This window comes from Bactrocera tryoni, chromosome 4 (assembly GCF_016617805.1).
Source record: "Bactrocera tryoni isolate S06 chromosome 4, CSIRO_BtryS06_freeze2, whole genome shotgun sequence".
NCBI lineage: Eukaryota > Metazoa > Arthropoda > Insecta > Diptera > Tephritidae > Bactrocera > Bactrocera tryoni.
This window is the reverse complement of record NC_052502.1, coordinates 22,743,085-22,768,869: the sequence shown is the minus strand read 5'-3', so window position 1 is coordinate 22,768,869 and position 25,785 is coordinate 22,743,085. Positions and strand designations below refer to the sequence as shown.

Genomic DNA, 25,785 nt, shown 5'->3' with positions numbered 1-25,785 from the left:
ACAGTAATCTAACAGTGTTATCTTACAAGATCTACCGAACTGAAAGCTCTTTTTTAAGGGATTGGTCTAAAAAAATTTGTTCTTAGCTATTATTCTTACGCGCTATATGAATTGTTGCTATTTATATTGCATCGGGGAATAAAGAGTCTGGAATTTTTAGCCCTTGGTGATCACCATTTTCGGAAGTAAAGGCTACATCTCGAGTTTTGAACGGACCAATAGTGCCTTTGCTAGCTACACTTTTTCTGGATATAAGCCAAACTTAATATACCTGCTTTATCAATATTGTTTGTACTTTCAAGACGGCTGTTATTTTTGTTTTCGTATTCACTAAGTTAGAAAAGTTTACCATCACTGATGTGTTCTTTAATTTTTTCGTTTAGAATTTATTATTCCTTGTTTTTAGGTAAATACTTTATTGTAATCACAATATTAGCAGTTTCTGGAACAAACGTTTGCCGTAAGAAATTTTCTCAGAATTTCAATTTGAGCTTCCAACGAAACGCGTGAACCTAGTAAGACCAAGAAGCTCTTGTTTATCATTACTTAATGAAAGCGTCTTTAGTTTTGTTTTTGCAATATCTTAAATGAAACTGAAATATTTATTAAGTGCATCCAAGACTTCGAGTAGCTCACAGTGCTTCTTAGAATGTTACGTATACGCCATGTTGTACATCTAGCGTAACTGAATATTACTCATACGTTCCGTTGCACCACTTAACTGGTATATTTGAAAGATAGTTTAAGTTTAATTAAACTTTTCTTACTTATAACTCAAACAATCAGAATTTTTTGTATTTTATGGGTCTTTAATGAGATGTTTTTCGAAATTTTTGAAACCTTTCAAAAGCCTTTAAAATTTAATAAATTTAGTCCATGTATCACGTTCATCGCCTAAAAAATGTTGCTTAGATAAAAATAATGGTTCAATTGCTAGTAGTTTCATTGTCAGTTGAAGCAATTATTTTTAGTTCTGAAGACAAAAATTAAATTTTAAGACATAAAAGTCTATTTGGAGATGACTTCTGATTATTATTATTTTTTTTTGATTTATGGTAAGAAAATAATAATTTTGTCTATCTATACAGCTGTTTGTATGGCAATCGCCTCTTATTACACATTTGTATTATTTTTTACATAAAATTATGAACGCTATCGTGTAAAATGACAATATTTGTCGATCTGTTACCCGATCTCAGTCAGCATATGTGAAAAGCTACTCATCGAGGCAATCTTAATTCACAGTTACCAAGGAAATAAATTCGTAATATCATATTCAAAATGTAATTTATTTACAAAGGTGGTGAAACTTCAATATTACTCGTATATCAAAAATTAATACCCTTTAAGTAATTACATAATTATGTGCCTAAAGCTTGGTTTATTTCAACCCAGTCAATGCAATCACTTGGCGATTAATGGTGGTATCAGCTTATATCCGCGTATTGTATTCAACCATTTAAGTAATTGCAAATTCGTTTGCCGCTACAACAACAAATTGAAAACATTTTTTATTGTAAAGTCTTTAGCAAATATACATATATGATTATGTAATATTGGCGGCTTGCTGTATCAACATATTTAGCAATCAATTCACGCATTTCCGTGTTTTTTCGCTTGAACAAAGGACACTTTGGTATTTTGCATGCATTGCCCAACATTTATTTCCGTGTAAAATGAAAGAAAATACTCGCTTTATTTTTAATTTTCATTTTTATTCTGCTCTTCGCATTTAAATGGCAATAAATATGGAAATTACATTTATTTTAAACACAAATAACAGTATTTATTAACACGGTTAATCGCGTAAATCAGAAAATGCATTTGACTTCATGTAAATTTTTTGCCAAACTTTCCATTTGTGCTGAGTTTGCGTACACGGCAATATTTGTTTGCATTTCCATTCGTGTTTTATTTACAAAATTATTGTTATCTCATTTATAGTTTTTACCTGGAAGCAGCAGTTTGTTTGTTTTTACAAATATAGTGACTATTTGCAATGACTCTTCTCTTAAATAAATAAATAATCTGTTTTTCTGTTAATAAAATAAATGGAAAATGGTATAAATGATTCTCTGTGATATTTAAAATGAATAATTAGCAAGTAATCGGAGGAAAAAATTATGGAAAGTTAAACACATACAAAGAGACTTGCTATAAAGCTACAAATATAGATAAATAGTTTTGCAAGTAAAGAGTATGCATAATTTGTTATTCTTTAGCAAAACTTTGTATTTTATACAAGCCATATTTTCCTTTTATAATAATTCAGGAGTATTATGAGATTTAGTGATACTTAAAACATGTATTTCGGCCATAAGAAGGTACGTTAACACCAAATTTCGTGATTACTTTTAGTGCAAAATAATAAAAAATTATAGGAAATGTGAAAAAAGGTGTGAAGCCATCTTTTCAATAGCTACACAGACAAATAAAACAAAAATGGTTTGGGATATCAATAACATTCTTTATTCCTGGGAAAGTACATTCGATGCCATTATGTATGGAACTCGATTTCTTTTACATGACTATCATGGCACGCTTGCAGAAGTCCAGAGACTTAACCCAATTTTCGACGGTTTTCAAGCATAAATCGGCCGATTCTGCTCCAATTTCAAGATCGATTTTTGTTCGAAGTTCATCAATAGTCGCTGGCTTGATGGCATAGACCATAGACTTAACGTAGCTTCACAAGAAATAGTCTAACGGCGTTAAATCATACGACCGAGCGGCCAATTGACTGTTCCATTTCGTGAGCTAACACGTTCGCCAAACTTGGTTTTCAACAAATCGATTGTGATATTCGCTGTGTGGCTTGTGGCGCCTTCCTGTTGGAACCACATTTTGTCCAAGTCCATATCATCCAATTAGGACCAAAAATATTCGGTTATCATTGAGTGGTAGCGATTTCCATTCATGGAATACGGTCTTGATCATCATGGAAGAAGTACGGCCCAATGACACCACCGGCCTGTAAATCGTACCAAACCGGGATGCAATGGTGACTCAAGGAGTACATATGGATTGCTGCCTAACCAATAACACATATTTTGCTTATTGACAAAGCCATTCAGACAGAAATGATGATGAAGATGATTTTTCGATGAAAATCCGGATCATTTTCAAGTTGTTTCTCAGCCCAATTCACGAGTATCCGCCAATTATGGCGATCAAGCGGCTTCAGTTTGATCTTGTAATGATGTAGGCCAAGATCTTTTAACAAAATTCGTCACAACGACGTCACAGAGATGCCCACCGCTTGAGAACGACGTGTGAGAAATTGATTTGGGTCTTCCTCAGCGCTAGCGGCAGCAAAATGCTCGACACTACGAGCATTTCTTTATCTCACTGGCACGAACAAATTTTTTACTGTCACTGTAGATTCAAATTTTTCCACTAGACGCTCAATTGTTGATTTGACAGGACGATTACGACGACTATAAATTGGCCACTGACTCCGAATTTCGATAGTATATTTTAATAACTTCGATTCGTTGTTGGATCTGGTATCTTTCCATGATGAAATGACAAACTTTACTGAAGAGAAATGTCAAAAGAGGGGCAAAAATATGGCGTCGTTTGAAGTCCCTATCGTTCTACTTTTGTAGCGTCCCTACTTAAAACCGGTTTCAACATTCTACTCCATCAGATTTTTCTTTAAATAATACGTAAATTTCAATGAAAATGTCGAACGTGAACTTAACACAAATAGGATACTTAACCTATGTAAATTGTATTCTAAATATGATCGAAATAGAATTATATGTTTTCAAATAACGAAAATGAGGACTTAACGTTAGATGCTCCATTGCAAACTGACCGATCAAAATATGCGATTGTATGGAAAACTTATTTATTTTAAGAGGTGTATTCACGATATTTGGCTTAAGTTATTATTTAAAAAAGCAGGGCCGTATGTGAAAAAATTATTCGTATCGGATTACTATAGCATATAGCTGTCATTCAAACTGAATGATGAAAATTAAGTTAAGTATAAAAAACTTTTTGATTTGACAAAATATCGTTACGAAATTTTCAACAGATTATTGTTTAAGATAGTGCTACAATATCCAAATATATTGCTCAGATCGGACCACTAAAGCGTATAGATGCCATACAAACCGAGCGATCAAAATCAAGATAAACATTTTTATACCCTTCTTTGCTATAAAAAAAATGCTTCTGTGAATAATATTATAGCAAAAATACTTAAAATTTTTTTCTTGGTTTTGTGTTTTATGATTTGTGCACTGTCTAAGTGCCTCTTAATTTATATTTATTTTGTGAAAATAAGCAAAAACTTAACTGGAGGCACACACAAAGGCATGTCTATGTAAGCAAATTAACCAACGGTAATGAGTAAATGAATATTGCAACAAAATAACTGTATTTATTGGCATTTTTAATTTATGCACAAAATATTTGTCAATCAAATATTGAATATAATTCATGCATTTTTCGCATATTCATTAACAAAGCAAAAAGTTGCGTATACGCCATGACAGCCGAAATGTGAAGTCAGCTATTATTTATGTGCTACACAAATCCGCATTACACTTAAAAGCATTTGCGCACACATTTGCATCGTAAACATAATGTACGTACAAATTTACTGCTGACAGCGTGTTAAAATTTTATTATTAAAATGTTTGCAGAGCGCAACAATTGACGCGCATTATCATTTATATAACTGTATCTGTATGGGTAGTTGTATTATGCGCACAGAAGACAGCAACGCAATATAGTGCCATGCTCTTTTGTGACTTGTGACACCGCATTTATGTTATGATTATCATAAATCACTAGACTGTGTCGCACCTTTGGCTCGTTTTCCTTTCCATTGTTAGTGCACTTCGCACTTCACTGCCTCCACAGTGAGTCAATGAATCGCGCAAAGACAGCGGCAACAACAGGAAAAGCTACAACGGCGCCGGCAAAGTGGAAAAATTGACAGGTGTGCATAAAAATCATATTAAAAAGTGTAAAATATGCAAAATACGCAAGCGCGTGGGAGCACACACACGTCTCTGCTTGAGCGAGTGTGGCTGTGTGTGAAATAAATTTAAATGGAAATTGAATAATAGAAAAATGTCGCGGCGTAAATTTCAATACACTTGAGCGGGTGTGTGGTTGTGTGTTGGGGGCGCGCAAAGTAATGAAATTTTTTCCGTTGCGAAATATGCGCAATAAAATGCCAAAAAGCGCACACACACGCGTGTATAAGTAATAAGTGAGCTAATGTGCCCTTGGGAAAAGTCAGGTGTCGCTAAGTGCAGATATAACGTGCATTAATTTTCTTATATTCTCAGCAGGTGTTGTGGGAATAGGCGGAGGACATGTGGAGAATGAAAGAAATTACTAAGTGAAGAATACAATAAGCGTTTTTATATAACAAATAACGATTAAATGTGCTCAGTTGTTGATTGCTTTTGTAATTTTAATATTTTGGAAGAATTATTTGTGGTTGTAAACGATATTTTTTTTTGCTTAATAAACTATTTTTGAATAGTATTATTTAGCTTCATAAGCTAAGGCAGAAAAAAAATAATTAAGAGGGAAATTTTAGAAACGAAAAATTTGAATATTGTGAAAACTTATTTTAAAATAATAATTATTATTAATTTTGTGATTTTTGTTTGATATTTAATTTTTATTTCATAAAATCTGTTTAATTTTTGTAAATATTTTTAATTTTTTTTAAATTATAAAATTTTTAAAATTTTTTTGATATTAATTTTTTATATTAAAAAATATTTTTATTTTATTTTATAAAAAATTTTCTATTTTTTTAATTATAAAACTTTCATATTTTTAATATGTTTTTTTTTTGAAATATAAATTTAAATTTTATAAATGTTTTGTGCACAAAAATTTTTTCTGTAAAATTATTTTAATATTTAATTAAAAAAACCCTTTTCAAAGATATAGACAAAACATCTAATATGTATAATTTACTTTTTAATTTTTTTTAAATTCCAGTATACTTGCTTCCTACACGCATCATATACAGTGATCATAACGGTGAGTTAAGTTATTACTTTGAGTTAACTTTATACTTTTATCTTATTTTTGAATCGTTTATTTGTTTATTGTTTAATGTTAATACCTTATAATAACAAATGTAAAAAAAAATAAAATCCATAAATGAGTTATTACGATGAAGACATTAAGGGCTAAGGTTTAAGTCCATATGAAATAATTAATATAAAAACAAAGACGAAAATACTGAGGTTGGGCACCCTAGCTCTACAGGCTGTTTCCAATAAAACCGCATGATCTTGCAGTCCACGCCACAGACCCACGATGCGAGATAATGCGCTCACCAAAAGTTTCCTTCAATAAATTGATTGCTTCGCTGACTATGTGGCATAAAGCGCCGACATATTGGTACCTAAAGTCGTCCAAATCAACATGCTCTAATTCAAGTACGAAAAAAAAATTAATTATCTTTCAAGCTCTATAGTGTTCTCCACTGAATTTAACATTATGGCTGGCTTCGTTTTTAAAGAAACTTGGCCTAATGATTCCCTCTGCCGTAGAGCACATCAAACAGTGCATTTTTGAGGATTTAACTGCCTCTCAACAATGACCTTTGAATTATTATCGTATCTATTCGACCAAAAATGTACACAATTTTCTAATGAAAACCAAACCATTAATTTTTTTTGGTAATACATTTTTACTATTCGCACAAGTTGTTACAGTATGTCAGTTTAGGGCATCGCCTCATTGTGAAATTTTCGAGAGATCGATTTTTTTTGTTGCATTATCTTTTTTTTTGAATTTTTCCAGAGGCATTTAACAGAGGTTATACTATATTTACAAGTACGAAAAATATGATGTAGAAATAAAATCAAAAGTAGAAATGTTTCACTATGGCGAAAAAAATTATTTTATATTATCCATTTCATTTACGTAAATATGATTACAAATATTTTTTTGCTAGAATATGCAAGCACATATTCCCAGCATATTCCATTTGTAAACCTATTTTCAATCACTCTCACCATATCACTTTTACTCTAGCGTTCAACATTTTCAATTGTCTGGCAGATAACACTCGTGGCATTGTCATAAATTGAAAATTGAAATTGTGTTCCGAGTCGCGAGCATCTCTATTCCCTACATGCATACACAGGTATATCTGCACACATACATAAACGCATAAGCCGAAATTTCACGTCTCACGAACATCAAAACAAGCGAACTTAATAAACACGAACAACAAAATTCGTTGCTACAATGCTATTTACTGTTATTGCACGTGCAGTTTCTTTGTAGCCTGTGTGACCTTGTTAAGTTTGTTTCAAGGTATTTGGCAAGGAACTGTTTTCTTGTCGCAAACGCTTCAATGGCAGCAACTGGCTGACGCTGCTAGCTCTAACTTTGACATTTTAGACAGTTTTGTTGTTGTAAGTTTTTATTGTTATCGTAAATGATTTTGTGGAGGAATATTTGATGCTTATTGTAGCACTTATGTATGTGGTGGAAAGTACTAAAGTACTTAAGCATCTTAAGGTGTTATATTTGTAAGTACATATACTTGCAAGCCAGAAAAACGCAATTTTTTTGTGAATTTTGTTTGAAGAGATATTTTATATATTAATATAAAAAAAATGTGAATTTAGCCTACATTATTATAATATTTGATTGATTTTTCCAAATTTTGAATTAGTTGGATTTCAAAGCCGATCTCCACGTGGATCTCTAAAAACAGGTGTCTGCCAGTGAGTAAGACTTTTCTGTTTAAAACAAGTCCAACAATCAAGAGAATTAGTTTTATTTTAGATGAATACAGATAATGATCGAAGTAGTTGTCAAAATCTCGATTTTTGAAAAAATAGCGTCAACCTAAATAAGTCGTATGGCTTAAAAATTAGCTAAAAAATGAAAATGATTATCAAAGTAACTATTAAAAGAGTTATACCGAACGTATGTATATGAAACTTGGATATACGTATTTCCTCAAAATAGACAAATCTCGCAAGTTGTACTTTCTTCGTAATTGTGTATATGCCGAAAGAAAAAATTCTCACCAGATGTTGAGAGTACGCAAGAAAGAATATAATACATCTAGAAGAGTTTAGGGGAATGTTCCTTTCCGATATTGAAACAAAAGATGTCCAATACGCGGAGACACTTTATATTTCATTTGTCAAAGGTGATCCATTTTCAGGTTTCTACTGAACACAGAAAACACTGAAACTTCAAAATTAATGGGGAATGTTTGTTATCATTCGAAAAAAAATTGTTTGTCAATTATTTTTTTGGAGATTATCTCTTGTTGGCTACGTCTCAGACTGTCCATACATTGAGTCCATATTTCGGTGAATCCTTCGAGCAATTCAACTAGAAACTGGCGAGTGACACGCGTGATGTTTTGTTCCTAGGCCTGAATCGTGGCGGGATAGTTGGCATAGACTATACATATTCACACAGGAAAAAGTCTAACAGTCTCATACCACACGATCTTGGTGGACAACCGACCGGCCAAAAATTTGTAAATAAATCCATTGATTAATGTGAGGTGTGGGAAGTGGCGCCGTATTGTTGACACTAAATGTCACTGAGCTTCAATTTCTGGCATCAAATAGTCGGTTGTCATGGCGCGATAATGGTCGCCATTGACGGTTACGTTCTCACCGGCATCATTTTTGAAGAAATATGGACCGATGATTCCACCGGTGCATGAACTGTCTGCTCTTGAATCTCTTCAGGTTGCTCTTAGTCTCAAATGCGGCAATTTTGCTTGTTTACATACCAGTTGAGCAAGAAATGGGTATCAACGGCTCGAAAACGTCGGATCTTCTTTAAACTTTATAAGAGCCCATAGAGCGAAACGATGTTGGTTGTGAAGGTCGAGCGGCTTCAGTTCTTACAGAAGCTGCATTTTGTACGGTTTCAATTTAAGATCTCGACGTAAAATGCGCCAAGTCATTCCATACGAAGGTCTGAGTTGCTGCGAACAGCGTCGAATCGACTTTCCACACTCTTCGTGTAGACTCTCAGCTACGGCTACTACATTTTCTCGAACAAGTTTTTTCGTAAAGATTTCTAGAGTGAAGTGAGTAAGTTTTCGATTCATAATTCCAAGCGAGGTCTGAAATCTTTTATATATTCATGTACCTTCGATTGCAGCGATACTCAATAATACTTATCAAACTCGAATATTCGAATAAGTTATGAATATCTAACAATTGATAATTATGATCGATTTTTGTCGATATGTGGTATATGTTAAGAGTACTTGATCAAACTTATATACCTATATATCCCTTCTCAACTCTTTTCTGCTTACTTTTATGTGTCAACTAAATATTTCAACTTAATACCTGATGATCTAATGACCTACGAGTATCTATTTCCTCTACTCTACCCTACATTATCCAAAATATTGGGTAGTCGAAAAACTCTTTTCGTATTTCTAATCATACTTCAAATCATATATTACACAATGTGATTGGACTGGATATATACGACTGCAACGACATCTGTTGACAAAATTCCAAAAAACTTTTTCGACTATTCAATATGTTTAAATTATAGAATTAAAGACTAAGCGTCAATCTTGTATCTAAAACCAAACACACCTTTTCGATATTGAACCAATCAACCTTGAATGGATTACAAATATTGATAACTGGACGCTATTTAAAGTACTGCCTTCTATAGCAAATATACTATAAATGGAAAATTCTGATACTTTTTGGAGTTTTTAGAAATGTCAGTTTCTTTTAATACTGTTAATCTTCCACATGTATGTATGTGCATATTTCGCTTGTTTTGAAACAATCGCTAGTACTCCGTCACTGAGAGTGAGTGTTCAGAGTCAATTTAGAGTGCTTTTAAAGCCGGATATTCATATATGATTTAACAAGGTGCCAGCAAAATGTTTCAATTTTACAAGGAAGGTTTTACGTAAAGCCGAATGTTCGACGACAGCCGCAGTAACTGTGATAACAATAAAAACAAGTGGCAATAAATTGAAAACAGTGTCGTGTTGGCTTACATTTGGGCGAAGGCATATAAGTGGAATTGTCTGTCTGCTACGATGCACATGTGAATACTTACAAATATATATATCAACATAAATATATAGTATAAATATATACATATATTTATATATGAAATATGTATTTGTATATAAGTGTGTATGTGTGTGTCGCCTGTCATTATTGGTGTTGATGCTCTCATTGTATTGCTGTATTTTATTGCTTTTCTTTTATACAAAAATGTGAAAATGTTGTTGTCGTTGTTGTTGTTGTTGTCGACATGTTTCTGGCATATGCATAAATATTGTGCACACAAACGATAAAGTTTTCACAGCAATGACAGCAACAAAAGCAATAATAGCTGCAAAATGTTGGTACAGTAAGCGCTAAGGGTGGCCGATTCTGTTGGCCACACGTATGTATGTGTGCGTGTGTTTCGGGTAGTCGCTTCGAGGTGATTGCGCCGCAAATTCAGCAAAGTCAAAGTGAAAAGTTTTGCTTTACTCAAAATTCAAAGTGATAAAGTTGGTGATGTATTGTTGCTGTTGTTGTCGCATGTCGCATTGTACTTAGTCAGCGCTTGTTATTTGTTGTTGTTGTTGCCATTACAGGGCTATTCTGGTCTCATTTAAAGTCGATTTAAATTCAAATGAATTTTTTATTTTCCCATTTTATCGAAAACAAATCAAGTTTTGAGTTTTTTTTTCTTAACTCGAAATAAAAAATTAATCGCTACTTAGAAAAGTATTATGAGGAAAAATGCCAAAAAAGTATATATTTATATGGAAAAGCGCCCGTTTTCCCAAATTAATGCGCGCGCAGAGCTGCAAGAATTCTGTTTTGGCTTCGCAAAATTTTCGCCTTTTAATGAGTTGCTGTGAGTTAAGAATTTTTAGGAAAGTTAGCATAAATTATTTTTTTATTTTCTTCAAAGTTGTTTGCCAAGATTTGTGCACGGCAGCCATTTTGCCAGTGCATTGTGGTGGCGGCGACGAGTGTGAGTGCAGCAAATTTATTTGAAATTTAAATCGCTTTTAGTACTTGCCGTCACTGCGTAAGAGAAGCCGAAGTAGAGTTTACGATTTATGCAAAAATATTGAAAAACTTTGTGGAAAGTGAAAAAAGGTGAGTGAAAATTCAATTAGAATTCTCAAAGTTTATTACAAAGCTCTTAAAATTGCTCCAAGTTTGCTATGTGATCATAAAAATTATTAGAAAGTATTATTGAATTAACTTGTCGTGATTTAGTGCGTTATCATACCGGAGCGGTGTGAGAAGTTCGGGTGTAAAAATGATGTTTAATGCTTACTACTTTCTAATGTAAGGTTAAAAGCTAGGGCCACTAAACAATAAAGAGAATACACAGGTTTACTTCTGATGTCAAAAATATATATTTTATTAAAAAATACAAACAATAGCAACATTTAAATAAATTATCGCTTAACATATAAGTATTTTCAAGTTACCTGCTCTCCACTTCCCTTGATAATGTTTCTCCATTAAAAATATGCCCTGATGGATCTCCTCCCTGTCTTCGCACTCATAGCACCCAAATTTGTCTGAACGAAATCCAGATGAGTGTCCAGCATATGTATTTTTAAAGCCACATTACACCCCAAGGCCATGAGCAACAGTGCTTAGGATAATATAGTACATATCTCATATTGTTTAAGTCAAACAAAAATAATAATCGCTTATATGATCCTTTGGTTCGGTCCAAATTGCAAATAGCATGTGTCTGGGTTCTTGTCTAGCTCAACCTAATATCAGTCTTGCACAAGTTACATAATTTTTGTGTAGAACCTATTATTAATCTTGCTTCCTCACAGGTTATAAAAAATATATTTTTTTGACAAAAGAGCAGAAGCGAGTAGAGGAATGACAAGTCAAAGACAGCTATTGTTAATGAGGATACTCCAACATAAACGAAAATCATCACAAAGTTCAGAAAACAGTGTAATTAGCAAATGGTTCTCGGTTCTGGAAGGTTAAAACAAAACTTGAAGTGTGTTTTTCTTAAAATTACTGACGACTGTAGCTCGAAAGCCGAAAACCGCAGAAATATTTTCGTAAAATTGATTTCGCGACTTGCTTGACACCGCCTACTTTTTGGTAAAATCACATATCTCAGAACCTGCTTGACCGATTTCAAATATCTTCTCACATTCTTATGTCACAATGCGATATAGAACGAAATTTGACTACAAAAACGCTTTTTTCCCATATAACACAATTTTAAATTCCACCTGATTCTTTCCTTTTCAGTATACTAATCAAGAAGAAATTAATATAACGGGATAAATCTTTGCACGAATAGTGCCTTCAGTACTCTTATTTCATAACTAAAAATTGTCTAAATCCAGCAAAAATTGTTCAAGCCCCTAGGTACTGAAATATAGGTACACAAACATCGTACAATCACGACGGAGGATTATCCCAAGTACTATGATGACTGGAAAATTCGTTGGTATAAGTGCACTGTAGCGGGGGGAGATTACGTGAAGGTAATGAAATAGGCAAACCTAACACACAACGATTTTCGAACTTCCAGGTGACATTATACCGCACATATCGGCCAACATGTGAGTTATCTCAATGAAAATGAGAGAGAATGTAACTATACATCTATATATATAAGGTGACATTTGAATTTAAACTGCGGGCGTCGAAGGATTTGGAGAATTATTTTTTTTTAGGTTGGTAGTACAGTCAGTCACATTTGTGTCAAATTTCATGTCAAAATATTCATTAGTGTTTGTGATACGTGTCGTTTTGTAAACTGCTAAAATTGAGTTTTTCGCTTTTTGCAATGTCGAAATTTGTTGAGCAAAGAATTTGCATTAAATTTTATTTACCGAATCAATTTTCTGCTGCGGATACATTGAGGATGGTGCAGAAAGCCTTTGGTGATGAGGCTATGTCTAAAAAAAATGTTTACAAGTGGTGGAGAAATTCTCAAGCGTTTTTGAGAAGCGATAAAATATACACTGGGAATGCGCAAATTAACTTGAACCCAATTGCCTGTCACGAAAGATTCCTAAATTTGAAAAAGATAAAAGACGCGTGCGTTCGGTTATAAGGTTCAATTACAATTCCTTTCTTTATTTTAGCAACTAGATTGCTTAGCCTAAATCTTAAAGCTAACGGCTTAAAACAGTTGGAATGGAAGTATACAGGTATGTACAAAAAGAGGTATAGTCAGTTCAATTTTCGTTCAACTTATAGTAATAGATTAAGGTAAGTATATATAACATTATTATTAAGGTAAGTATACAATAATTTAAATAATTCAATATTTTATAATTTTTTGTAATTCATTTTTCTTATTTTTAATTTCAGATTTAAATATACATATATATCTTGTCGCTTGACGCAACACCGGCCACCTTGACAGGATCAGATTCCTTCAATATCCAGTGGAAGGACAGCCAGTTTGTGGATGGGGCGCTTAATCGTGCCCGTCTTGGTTGCTACGACGCGCCCTAGTACCCACTGCTGCGGCGGCACGTTGTACTCGTGGATGAGAACGAGGTCGTTGAGCTGCATATTGCGTTTGGGGTGCAGCCACTTGTTGCGCTCCTGAAGGCCCGTCAGGTAAACTTTGGATTACTGTCGCCAGAACTGTTGCTTAAGACAGCAAACAAGTTGCCATCTCTCGCAACAACGAACTGGGTCCACTGGCACCTTCTCTGGGGGTAATGCCGGCAGGGAGCATCCTATTAGTAGATGCGTTGGTGTTAACGCCTCGCCGTCGTTGGGATTTTGGCTCAGAGGTACTAGGGGCGAGAGTTGAGGATGGCCTCCACTTCGACCAACACTGTTGCTAACTCCTCTGCTGTGAGTAGCGCGTTGCCGGTTACGCAAACGATGTGGTATTTGGCGGACTTCACCGCGTCTTCGCCGAAGTGCGGCGCCCGCGGTGGTATACACATGAAGCTGCACCCTTCGTCTGCTGCGAATCTCTTCAGTTCTGGACCCATTGCTAGAACGCATCCTTCAATTCGCGCAGCTTGCGATCGGCGACGAATTGGTGGCGTTGTCGCTGAATATCTTCGTCGGCATTCCTCGGCGTCCAATGAACCTTTTTAGGGCGAAAATAAATGAATTAGAAGATAGGTCCGAAACTAATTCTAAATGTACTGCTTTTGAAGTAAAGTAAACGAAAACTGCAATATATGTTTTTACGGGTGGTCGACCGCGTATTTTTAAAGTTGTGTATATCGGACCACAAAAATCTACGCCACATATAAGAAAGGGCAACAGTAAGCCTCGAAGTCTTTCGACTGGCAAATTTCCCATGTATTTGGTTTTGCAACTTCGGCTTGTAATATGAAAACAATGTCATACAGTTTCTTACAGTTTCTACTGCAAGCTTCTCGGCATTAATTAGCCATATGCGTTCTCGAAGAAGCGCAACCAACGCTTTGCCCCAGCGTGGTGATTTCGAACGTGCAGGAACCGTAAATACGTTGTAACTAAGCGTGCGAACTTTTATTTAATAAAAGCGGAAATTTGGCATCGTATGGGAGAGGTGCATTTAATAAGCGACCTCCTACTCGGATTAATTTGAACGACAGCGTCTTATCCGAGTATTCATGCAAAAACGCAGGTTGAGTTTTCGCAAGTTTGCGAGTAGGGTGGTACCTTTATGCATTTTTGAATAACATCCGAAAATTCTGAATGTTGGACCACCTGTGCAATTTTTAGAAAGCTCAAGTTTAGCTCTTCTGAAGTCAGATCTTGGCCTCTGGAAGATTTTGGTGGTCGCCTGATCCATCGTAATATATATGCGACCACACGAAGCAATTTTTTATGAGAAGAGAATTTTTCAATAAGGTCCAATATTGAATTTCTCTCAACAGTCGAAATTAATGTAAATGTAGTTTTCTTCTTCTCTAATGCTTCGTCTTCTGGTGAGAGCTGGAAGTGGTTATTAACTGGCCATAATGCAGGGTCTTCTAGGAGGAAATGTGGACCGCCAAACCATATTGAATTATTCAATTCGTCCACGTTACAACCCCGAGACACTTGATCCGCAGGATTTTGTTTCGTTGGCACATGTCGCCAATGTACTTTGTCAGTCAACTCTTGAATTTCGGACACTCTGTTTGCGACGAAGGTTTGTAGTGAGGATAGATGTGTTTTAATCCAATATAAAACGATTTCAGAGTCTGTCCAAAATGTAATATTTTCGAAATGTCGACTCAACATAGGCGCTACTCTTGACCATAATTTCGAAAGAAGATGTGCTGCCGAGAGCTCAAGACGCGGAAGAGATTTTGTCTTCAGTGGAGCCACTCTAGACTTTGCAGTAAGCAGCATACATTTAATACCACTAGCAGATTGGCTTCGTATGTATATGCAGCATCCGTACGCCCTTATTGAGTCGTCGGAGAAGCCATGTATTTGGCAGATGGCACTCGACTCAACGTTTACGTAATAAGGAATGCTTATCGATGAGAGCTGCATTAGGTTGGCTTTAAAGTTCTGCCAGCTAGTGTCAAGGCGCAATGGAATCCAATCTAGTTTTTGGATCCAAAGCTCTTGTAATGAGATTTTTGCATTGGTAACTAGTGGGGCTAGTAATCCAAGAGGATCAAAAAGGCGAGCAGAAACTGACAATATATTTCTTTTAGTGGCTCACAGATCATTAAAATTGTCATCTAAAACAAAGCGAAACAAATCCTCTTTCGGCAACCAATGGATTCCTAACTTTTTAGTGGAACTTTTCTCATTGAAGCTTAATGACTTTTCAGTGCAATCACTGTCGAAAAATTTAGGGTGGTTCGAAAAGCATTTCGTTAAGGTGAATCCTGCCGAGTTTAATATTTTATTTACCTCACTTCTCAAAAGATCTAGAGACTCAAAATTTTCGGACCCTGTTAATAAATCATCAACATAAAAGTCTCTTTTAATGGCCAATGAACCGAGTGGATATTTCATTGTATTGGCATCACTGAGCATTTGCAAACACCGTGTTGCGAGAAATGGAGCAGGCGCAGTGCCGTATGTTACGGTGTTAAGACGAAAAAATTTGAATTTGCTCAGAAGGATGCTCTCTCCACACAATGAGTTGACAATTTCTGTCTTCTTCATGCATAATTATTTGACGGTACATTTTAGTAATGTCCGCTGTTAGTGCATACTTATGTAAGCGAAAACGAAGAAGAGTTGAGTATAACTCTTCTTGGATGGTTGGACCTACCATCAAAAGTACATTCAACGCTATTTGAGTTGAAGATCGACTCGAGGCATCAAATACAACAAGTAATTTGGTTGTTGTGCTCTCGGACCTTAAAACGCATTGATGCGGAATGAAGTAGTGTGGCTCACTCGGGATCTTATTGTTCGTTGGGCTCATGTGACGCAATGCTCTATATTCATTCATAAAGTCCAGATACATTTTACGAAGTTCTGGATCTTTTTAATGTCCTTCTCTCCAGGGCCGAAACCGCCGAACTGCGGTTTCATAGGAGTGACCGAGCAACTTACGGTCAGCTTTAAAAGGCATTCTTACTTGAAGCCGTCCTGAAGGCAATACTTGAGTTGTATTTACGAAAAATTTTTCACACTCTTGTTGCTCTTGTGTGAATTTAATGCCATTCGATTCTGAAGGTAATTCTTCTAGAGCCCAAAACCTTTGAACTACTGAATCTATTGACGTTAAGTCTTCTTCAGCTTGGCATAATGTGCTATGTAATCTGGGAGGAGAACTTATATTACTGGCGTATTTGCCAGATACTATCCATCCTAAAAGGGTTTTTTGAAGTGTTGGTTGGTTAGGACCATTTTTAATTTGGCCAACAGCTAAAAGGTCGAAAAATGTTTCAGCACCCAATAGGATATCCACTTTTTTAGATTTATGGAATTCTGGGTCCGCCAATTCAATATTGTGCGGAATTTTCCAGCCATTAACATTGATGTTATGGTCAGGATGATTTGCCGAAATGCATCGCATCACCCAGAATTCCGCCGAAAATTCAAAATTATTTAACCGCGACTTGACAAACGCGCTTAGTTTTGACCCCACTTTTGTATTGGAATTGCCAATTCCAATTACGCTTAAGGTTTTGTGCTGACGTCGAATCCGCAACTTCTGTGCCAAGTCCTCCGTCATAAAGTTGACCTGGGAGCCTGAGTCCAGCAAGGCTCTCGCAGGCAGGTAATCTCCGCAGCTGGTCCTCACTAGAATTACTGCTGTTGCCAACATGACCCGATCCGGCATACTGGCTGTATGCATGGCATGTGTGGTTGATGGTTGCGGATGAGGTGCAGCGGGGAAAGAGACTGGATATTGGTGCAACAGTGTGTGATGCGATCGATTGCACACACGACATCGATCCGCTCTGCACTTGGAAACGGTATGTCCCTTACGCAAGCAATTTATGCATAAGGGTACCGATTTGACGAACTCGAACCTCTGTTGCACCGGAAGAGCCTTGAAAGTAGGGCAGGCAGTTAGATGGTGATCCCTCGATTTGCACTGCTGACAAAGAGGCTGCCTCGTATTTGCTGCCACTAGCGCCGATTTGGTCCTGTCCATATGTTGTTGTTTCCCATGACTCGTACTGCCTGTTGATATGGGCTTCGTCCTTGAGTGGGATGCTCCTTCCGCTGATAGTTGCTGGTATCTTCGATTTAGAGTGGCTTCACAGTCCTTCCACAGTGGCAGTTTGTCATAGTCCAGCGCTTCTTCCCATTTGGATCGGGTGGCTGAGTCGACCTTTGTCATCACTATGTGTATAATAATAGCGTTTGTTATATGTTTCTCATCGCCCAGCGATAGCAATGAGTCATACACCGCTGACACTTCGTCAATCATGGATCGCAATGAAGGAGCGGATGGCTTTGGGATGGTTGGCAGCTCAAACAGTTTAGATATTGTATTGAAGAATATCAAACATTTATTATCATAAACTTTTTTGAGACTTGCCAACGCTTTCGGGTAATTTTCATCTGACATCTGAAACGCTTTAACTGTTCCCAAAGCCTCCCCAGATAGACAATTTACCAAATGGTTAAATTTTTCTATGTCTGGGATGTTTGGATCATTATGAACCAAGCTCTCGAACAAACTCATAAAATTTTTGAATTCTGAATATTCTCCCTTGAATTTCGGCAAATTCATTTTAGGGAGTCTTGAGCTGTGAGAAGCTACAAAAGATGTTTCGGCAAGTGAATTTTTATTTTTTGCTAAAATTGACTTTATGATGATGTCCCCTAACTCCCCTCGGGCCATGTCGTCTTCATCAATTTCTTCAATCTTTGATTGGCACTTCATTAATTTTTCAATATGTGAATTTAATATATCGAGACGACATTCCAATTCTATTGGATCTAAAGACATAGCCTTTTTGAGAAGGCCCGTTTTAATGCGCAAAATGCTACTTTTCGCAACCGTTCTTTGACGTCTTAACGATTTTAAGTCCGTCAACTCCTCACTTGGAGACAGGTTTGCGAGAGTTGGCTTTGGCTTGCTCATTTTGCGTTGGTTAAATTAAATTTCCGAAAGAAAGACTATAACGGTCGGCAACAGATATATCAAGAATCGATAATAAAAACGAAAAAATAAATGTCGATTCCCAAATATACGAAAGCCAAACCAATAGCAATAAAGGCTGGCAACAAATATATTTGGAATCGGTTACGAAAACGAGAAAAAAAAAAAGATAATATCGATTCCCAAGTATACGAAAGCCAAACCGATAAATGCGCAAAATGAGCAGTAGCACAAAAAAGTAATTTAATCGGAAAATGTCCGAACGAAAATCGACAAAAATTGCGAAAAAACGACCGATAATTACAAACGCGGATCAAAAAAAAATTGCGAAAAAATGTAATAATTTAATTTGCAATTAAGAATTTTATCACCTTTATTTCAAAATAAAGGGCTACCGCGAAATCCCAAAATCCCTTTGATTCACTTCAAATTTATACATTTAGATGTAAACATACGTGGGGTTCAAATATGTATCAATTGTATAATATAAATATATGTATGTATTGTTATATATAATATGTATGTATGTAAGAATGTCAATATAGTGAAAAAAAAGGGAGAGCCAAAAATTGAACGTGTGCACTTTGTTGTTTATTTCAATTTTCGTTTGTTTGCACCACTTTCAATAATTCGCACTCGTTACCTAGTGCGTCGGCTGTTTGCCGGCGCTCACTTCCCTTTTGCACAGAATGCAGCGGCAGCTCATTCCCACGACGGCAGCGGCGTTGATGGCAGCAGCGGGTTGATGATAGCAGCGACGATGGCAGCAGCGGCGGGTTGATGGCAGCGTTGACGCAGCGTAGCAGCGGAGATGATGGCGTTGACGCAGCGGCAATGTTGGTAGTGATGTAGACGTTGATGGAGATGTAGCAGTACTGGAGATGAAAACGTTACGTTATGTTTTCCTCTATTGCGGCACTGGACACGGCACTTTTGACACAAAGGACACTTAGTGGCAATTACGGTTGTAGCAGTTTTTTTTTTTTACATTAACGTTAGACCGGCACTTTAATAATTATTATTTTGTCACGAAACTGCTCAAACGCTTTGGTATAAATTTTTTGTAACTCACTGTTGGTGTGTTAACACAGCCACCGCTTCCTTATGCACACAATATATTTCTATGTATTTTGTTGCTTGTTTCTTTTTCACTATGCACTTGCACTCTCTTTAATTTGTTAATATGTATTTATATGTTTTTCATTTCAGCAACTACACTGCACACGTTTCTTCTTCCTTTATTTATTTTCAATCTCTGTTTTAAAGACTAGCCGTCGTACATAAAACTTCACTCACTTCACTTTATACTTATATGTATGTACATACTTGTACGTACGTATAACTTTTTTGTCTTTTATGTTTGTATATATTTTGCTTTTTCAGCTTTTTTTTAAATTTTGTTGAAATCTATAACACGAGTGTTATATATTTTTTTTTTTTTTTATATTAGTTCACCACTTTCACTTCGCCGAAAGCCGAACACCGAAAACCGAGATTCGAAAGATATTAATAGCGCAGGTAATTGGTTTTAAATATTGATTAATGCACTTGTTCTATATTTTTTGAATGTATTTTAGTTTTAACTTTTTAATTACGCATTAGTCCCTGCTCGGGCGCCATGAAAAATTCTCAAGCGTTTTTGAGACAACGATAAAATGTAATAGTTAGGGATGCGCAATTTAACTCACTCCAATTACCTGTCGCGAAAGATTTCTAAATTTGTTCCGGTAACAAAAAGGCGTGCGTTCGATTCGATCGTTCAATTACAATTGCTTCTTTATTTAAGTTCATTTAGTTGCTTAGCCTAAATCTTAAACTAACGGCTTAAACTAGTGGTAATGTTCATATGTATAAAAAAGGGGTAAATATAATCATCTTCAACTTTTCGTTCAATAGTGTAATAGATTATGGTAAGTATTAAGGTAAGTAGTAGATTAGTAGTATGAATGCATAATTAAGGTAAGTATACAATAATTTAAATAATTCAATATTTTATAATTTTTTATAATTCATTTTTCTTATTTTTAATTTCAGATTTAAATATACAGGTTTGAAAAACCGTCGATTATCAATTAAAGACCTTGCTGATAAAGTTGGCATATCGAAAGGCTCAGCCAATACCATTTTGAAGGATGTTTTGGGCCTCAAGCGCGTCAAATCTCGACTGGTACCGAAGACCTTGAATTTTTTTGGAAAAAGGGCGTGGCGTTGAAGTGTGAAACGATGCTTTCCGACTACCAGGGTGTCATGAAACGCATTATAACTGGCGATGAGACTTTGATCTATGCTTACAACCCCGAAACAACCGATAAATCGAGCTAAAATCGTGCCAAAAGAGAGCCGAGACCTAAAAAATCGCGCAAAAGTCGCTCAAAAATCAAGGTCATGTTGACTGTTTTCTTCGATTATCGTGGTGTTGTGCATTATGAATTCCTTCCAACCGGTCAAACAGTCAACAAGGAATATCATTTGAACGTTATGCATCGTTTGCGTAACGCTATCTGCCTAAAAAGGCTGGAATTGTGGAAAGACAATTCTTGTTTTTACACCACGATAATGCACCATCCCATACTGCCCTCGTAATTCGTGATCATTTCGCCAAAAACTCAACCCATATCGTTCCGCAACCACCGTATTCACCTGATCTGGCGCCGTGCGACTTCTGGCTGTTCACCAAGCTCAAAAGACCGCTCCGGGGACACTGTTTTTTTACGATAGCGGAGATTCAAACCGCTGCGAAGACGGAACTGCAGGCCATCCCGGAATGTGACTACAACCAGTGTTTCGAAGATTGGAAAATCCGTTAGCATGAGTGCATTGCATCGGGAGGATTACTTTGAAGGGGACGAAGGGATGAAATTGATTTGGAAGAATAAATAAGAATTTTCAAAATAAATACAATGTCTGCCTTATTTTTGGGCATACGTAGTATACATATAAATCTATAACTATCTATAACATCTTGGCTTTGATCCTTGCAAGTTGTCAGAGTATAAATTGTTGGTTGCACCTGAATGAGCCCTTCTCTACTTGTTAATGTATATAATTACTCACAGAAATATTTGATTAGGTGATGTAGAAAAATTACTCACTGAATAACACAGTCGAGATAAAATTAATCTGTAACTGACCCTGGTGGCAGGCTCATTTTGGTGTTGGATACTATAAAGTCCTTCTCACAGAAAAAAGCTGAGCAAATGGCGTAATAGAAATAAAATTTAGTTCATAGAATTTTGAACATTTTTAAATTGAAGCTTCTTTTCTTTCATTTGACAATTTTTAATTTATTTCCGGCATGTCGCATTACAGCTCTCTATATTTACATACATACATATGAGAAAATTTATTTGTATGTACGCGTCATTTTACGAGAAAAACATTATAAAACATAAACATAACAAAACAGGGTTAGAATGCGACACCTAGGTTCTTTGGCATGATTGTTGATAGTTTTTTGTACTGTAAGTTTAAAAGTCCTCTTCAAATAAAAGGCAGATAAACAAAAGGAATGAAATTTTATTCGTAACTATTGGACAAAATATGTAATGGAGTCACCATAATTTCATATTACTCTTCGACGAAGTAATAAATGGTAAATTTCAGTTATCCGTTACCGATTTATAACTTATTTATTTGAAATTCGTCTAAACATAATTTTATTTCCTAACTAAAGAACTTACTCTCATTGCCACAATTATTATCAGCCAGGAAAAGTGACCCAAAAAACACAAATTCAAATTGATTTCGATCGGAGTTAGAATATTCAATATCCGTCACATTTAAATACAATTTCAATTTTATCTAATTAATCTTTCATTGACGTAAGCAGAGTGGGAGAGAAAAATGAAGTGAACGAAGATATACTTGCTTGTACACATTTAGCTGGCTCACAAGCTTATGCAAACAAGCAAGGTGCTGCGCCAGCCCATCTGTCGCTCAAAAGCCGGAAATTAATTTTACCATTTTTTTGCATGTCGGAGACGAGCGAGCTACTCACGCCACGCCAGAAAACCTGTCATTGCAAATGATGTTTTCATCTCATCACATTCCCGACAGCATACACACGCACCACAAGCATCGACGCGCAACCAACCTACCACCAGACCAAACTCAAACTGACCACTCACCAAACATGCGCGCACGTGATGCCGACACACTTTATCACTTGGGCCTCACGCCGCCGTGACTAAGGCCTCAATAATAACAATGAAGCTGCTGTTAAACATGTTGAAAATACTGATAATGGTTTTGTGGTTCGGCATTACCCGGCGTACATGCTTAAATACTTATACATAAATATATGGCGTACATGTTGGCGGCCCTTCACTTTTATGTCCAACACAGCAGCGGCAGCAGCTTATGTCTGTTTTACTCAACGCTCATGCTGTGGCGTTGTGACGTTGAAACATTATCGCCCATTTGGTTGGGGTCATCATTGATAAATAATGTCATGACATTAATTCGAGGCTTTAAGCATTAATGCGCATTAAGCGTTGTTGTAATTTGTAGTAGCGCCCTTGAAAGTATGCAATAAACTGTACACACAAAATCACATACGTGACTACGATTGTGTGAACTTGTGAAACATGTCCGGTTGGTGCGCCTAAAAGGCGGCTACGATGAGTTGCTGTTTGAATTAATTTGGTTGGCAGAGCCTGAGAAGTGACTTGAACACATCTATTGGCTTGTGTTTGTATGTAAAATTGGCTTTCCAATAAAGTTTTATTCAGCGTTAGTATATTGCTACAATATTTATCTCTGTTACGGCTCATTTCGTGTATGGTAGATCTTCTTTTTCCAACGTCTTTATTAGACTTTTTGCCTTAAGATATATATTTGTAACTGTGTCAGACATTTTGATGCTCATCTAGTCTTATTTCATTGCCATCGTTACTCTATTTACCTAGTACTCTACTATATTTTCTTCTCGTTCTCCTGTTCTCTCTTACTGCAAATTCCTTTCTATTTCCTTTCAACATTAAGTTTTTTCTTTTATTTCGCCACATTCAAATTAATTGCCTACCTTGCAAATTGCTACTAATTGTTTTCGCATTTCATTCAAGTACTATAAAAGTCGCCATGGTGCCTAAAAGTGTGCTAACGTACTTTCTAAAGAATTACACAGTTTTTGTGTGTTCACCAGTCCTTCACAGCCACTTAGTTATATTGGCCTACTATATGTAGCGCAAAGCCTTAGGTAATTTAGATTTATGACAAGCAATTATTTTCTTTTCTTGCTTTACTTTTGAAACATTTTTCTTTGTTATAATTGGTTGAGTCATTTGTGGGGAATATATGACTGCTTTTGGAGAGTGCAGCCACATATCTAAAATCTGTCATGGACGAGACACCATTTTGAAAAAAAAAAAAAAATGGAAAAATGTCGTTAGATATCGTTAAGGGTTCTCTTGAAGTGTTGTTTCTATTACACAATATACCTTGTGCTCTCTGATTGTAGGCAATGCAGTAACTGAAGACTCAAAACTAGATTACCCAATGTTTTCCAAGAACTACTGCATATTTAAACAGGCAGAGTTTCCAAAAATACTTGCTCTCAAGGAACTTTCTTAACGACTAAGTTTAGAGGTGGCTGATAAAACGTGTCTCTCGGCTATAACGGTGTAAGGGATGTCTATGCCAATAAAGAAGAAGAAGATGACAAAACGTATTTCTGTCTACTACCAACCTTATTAGGAGTAATGGAAGGTCAGTATTCTACAGTGTAAATAATAACTTCTTTACGAAATCGTCTACTTTTCTTAAACGCTTTCTGAGTTTGTGTGACTAGAAATTGCACAGAGCAAAAATTTATTTTTCTTCATTTTTCTCTTTGCATGCCACAAGTGACAGACTTTTCTTATCTTGTTTTCAACTTCAGCTCTATTATGAGCTTGCCGAACGAAAATAAAAAGTACACGAAATAAGCGCGAATTTTGCGAGCGAAATGCCAAGCATTCTACCAGGAGGAATCTGGTAGAAGTGGAAAATCAGTGAATTATGGGTTTGGTAAACAGGGAGGCATATAATTTTTATACCCTGAATAGGGTTATTTTGCCATGAGGTTTGTGACACACAGCAGGAAATGTCGGCGATTCTTTAAATATACATATATTGGGTAGTCGAAAAAGTCATTACGTTTTTTTGTCAATAGATGTCATTACAGTCGTATATGTATCAACAGTGCTACCAATCACATTGTGCATATTGTTGGAAATGAGATTTTAAGCTTCATTTACTCAAAATTTTAAATACAGGAAAGTTGAAAAAAAGTTACAGTGGTTCAAAATTAATAAAAATAATGAATAAATTCGCTATATTATAAAGTTTGTATAAAAAAGGGTAAAATGCCACGCAAGCTACCAATGAAATTTGTGAAGTTTGCGAAGACGATGCTGTATCAGTTAGAGTAGCACAACCATAGTTTGCTCGCTTACGTTCTGGATTTTTCGATGTGAAAGATGCACCTCGCTCTGATCGATCTATCATTGAAAAAGCCGATGAAATTATGGAAAATATTGACAGAATCATCACATAAGCAGTCATGACATCGCTAAGGAACTTAACATTCATCCTCAAACAGTTTTGAAACATTCAAAAAAAGCTAGCTACAAAAAGAAGCTCGATGTTTGGGTACCACATGAATTGTCTGTGAAAAATTTAATGGACCGAATTAGCATCTGCGATTCTTTGCTGAAACGAAATAAAATCGAATCACTTCTGCAGCGAATGGAAACAGGAACGAAAAGTGGATCAAGTTCGACAATAGCTTGCGAAAAAGATCATGGTCCAAGCGTGGTGAAGGTCAACAAATGGTCGCAAAGCCAGAATTGACGCCTCGAAGGGCTTTGCTGAGTGTTTGATGGGATGGGAAAGGAATCATTCACTATAAGTTGCTCCAGTCTGGTGGAGCGATTTATTCTACGTTTTATTATCAACAACTCATGAGATTGAAGCGAATAATTGAAAAAATGGCCAGAACTGGTCAACAGAAAAAGCTTCATCTTCCATCAGGGCAACGCACACATATTTGATGACTCGGATAAAACTGAAAGAGCTTGGCTGGGAAGTTTTGATGCATCCACCATGTAGCCCTGATCTTGCACGATCGGACTACCATTTGTTTCGGTCAATGCAGAACTCACTTAATGGAGTAAAGTTGGCTTCAAGAGAAGCCTGTGAAAATTACTTGTCGTAGTCTTTCGCCGAGAAACCAGAAAAGTTTTACACTGATGAAACAATGAAGATTTATATGCGAACTACTCGTATAGTATTTGAGTTATCGATCTGAAATTG

The 25,785-nt window shown here is 35.9% G+C and overlaps 1 protein-coding gene and 1 long non-coding RNA gene across 6 annotated transcripts in view; one reads left to right on the top strand and one right to left on the bottom strand.

Annotated features, from left to right (window-relative positions):
• The window catches only part of LOC120775084, a 186,141-nt gene that overhangs the window by 63,210 nt on the left and 97,146 nt on the right, over positions 1 to 25,785 (top strand). Inside the window, exon 3 of the long non-coding RNA XR_005705290.1 lies at positions 5,980 to 6,021. This is a non-coding gene — a long non-coding RNA (uncharacterized LOC120775084). The remainder of the gene's footprint in view (positions 1 to 5,979; positions 6,022 to 25,785) is intronic.
• LOC120775080 (mucin-5AC) overlaps positions 1 to 25,785 on the bottom strand; it is a 134,907-nt gene that overhangs the window by 45,548 nt on the left and 63,574 nt on the right. The window lies entirely within an intron of this gene.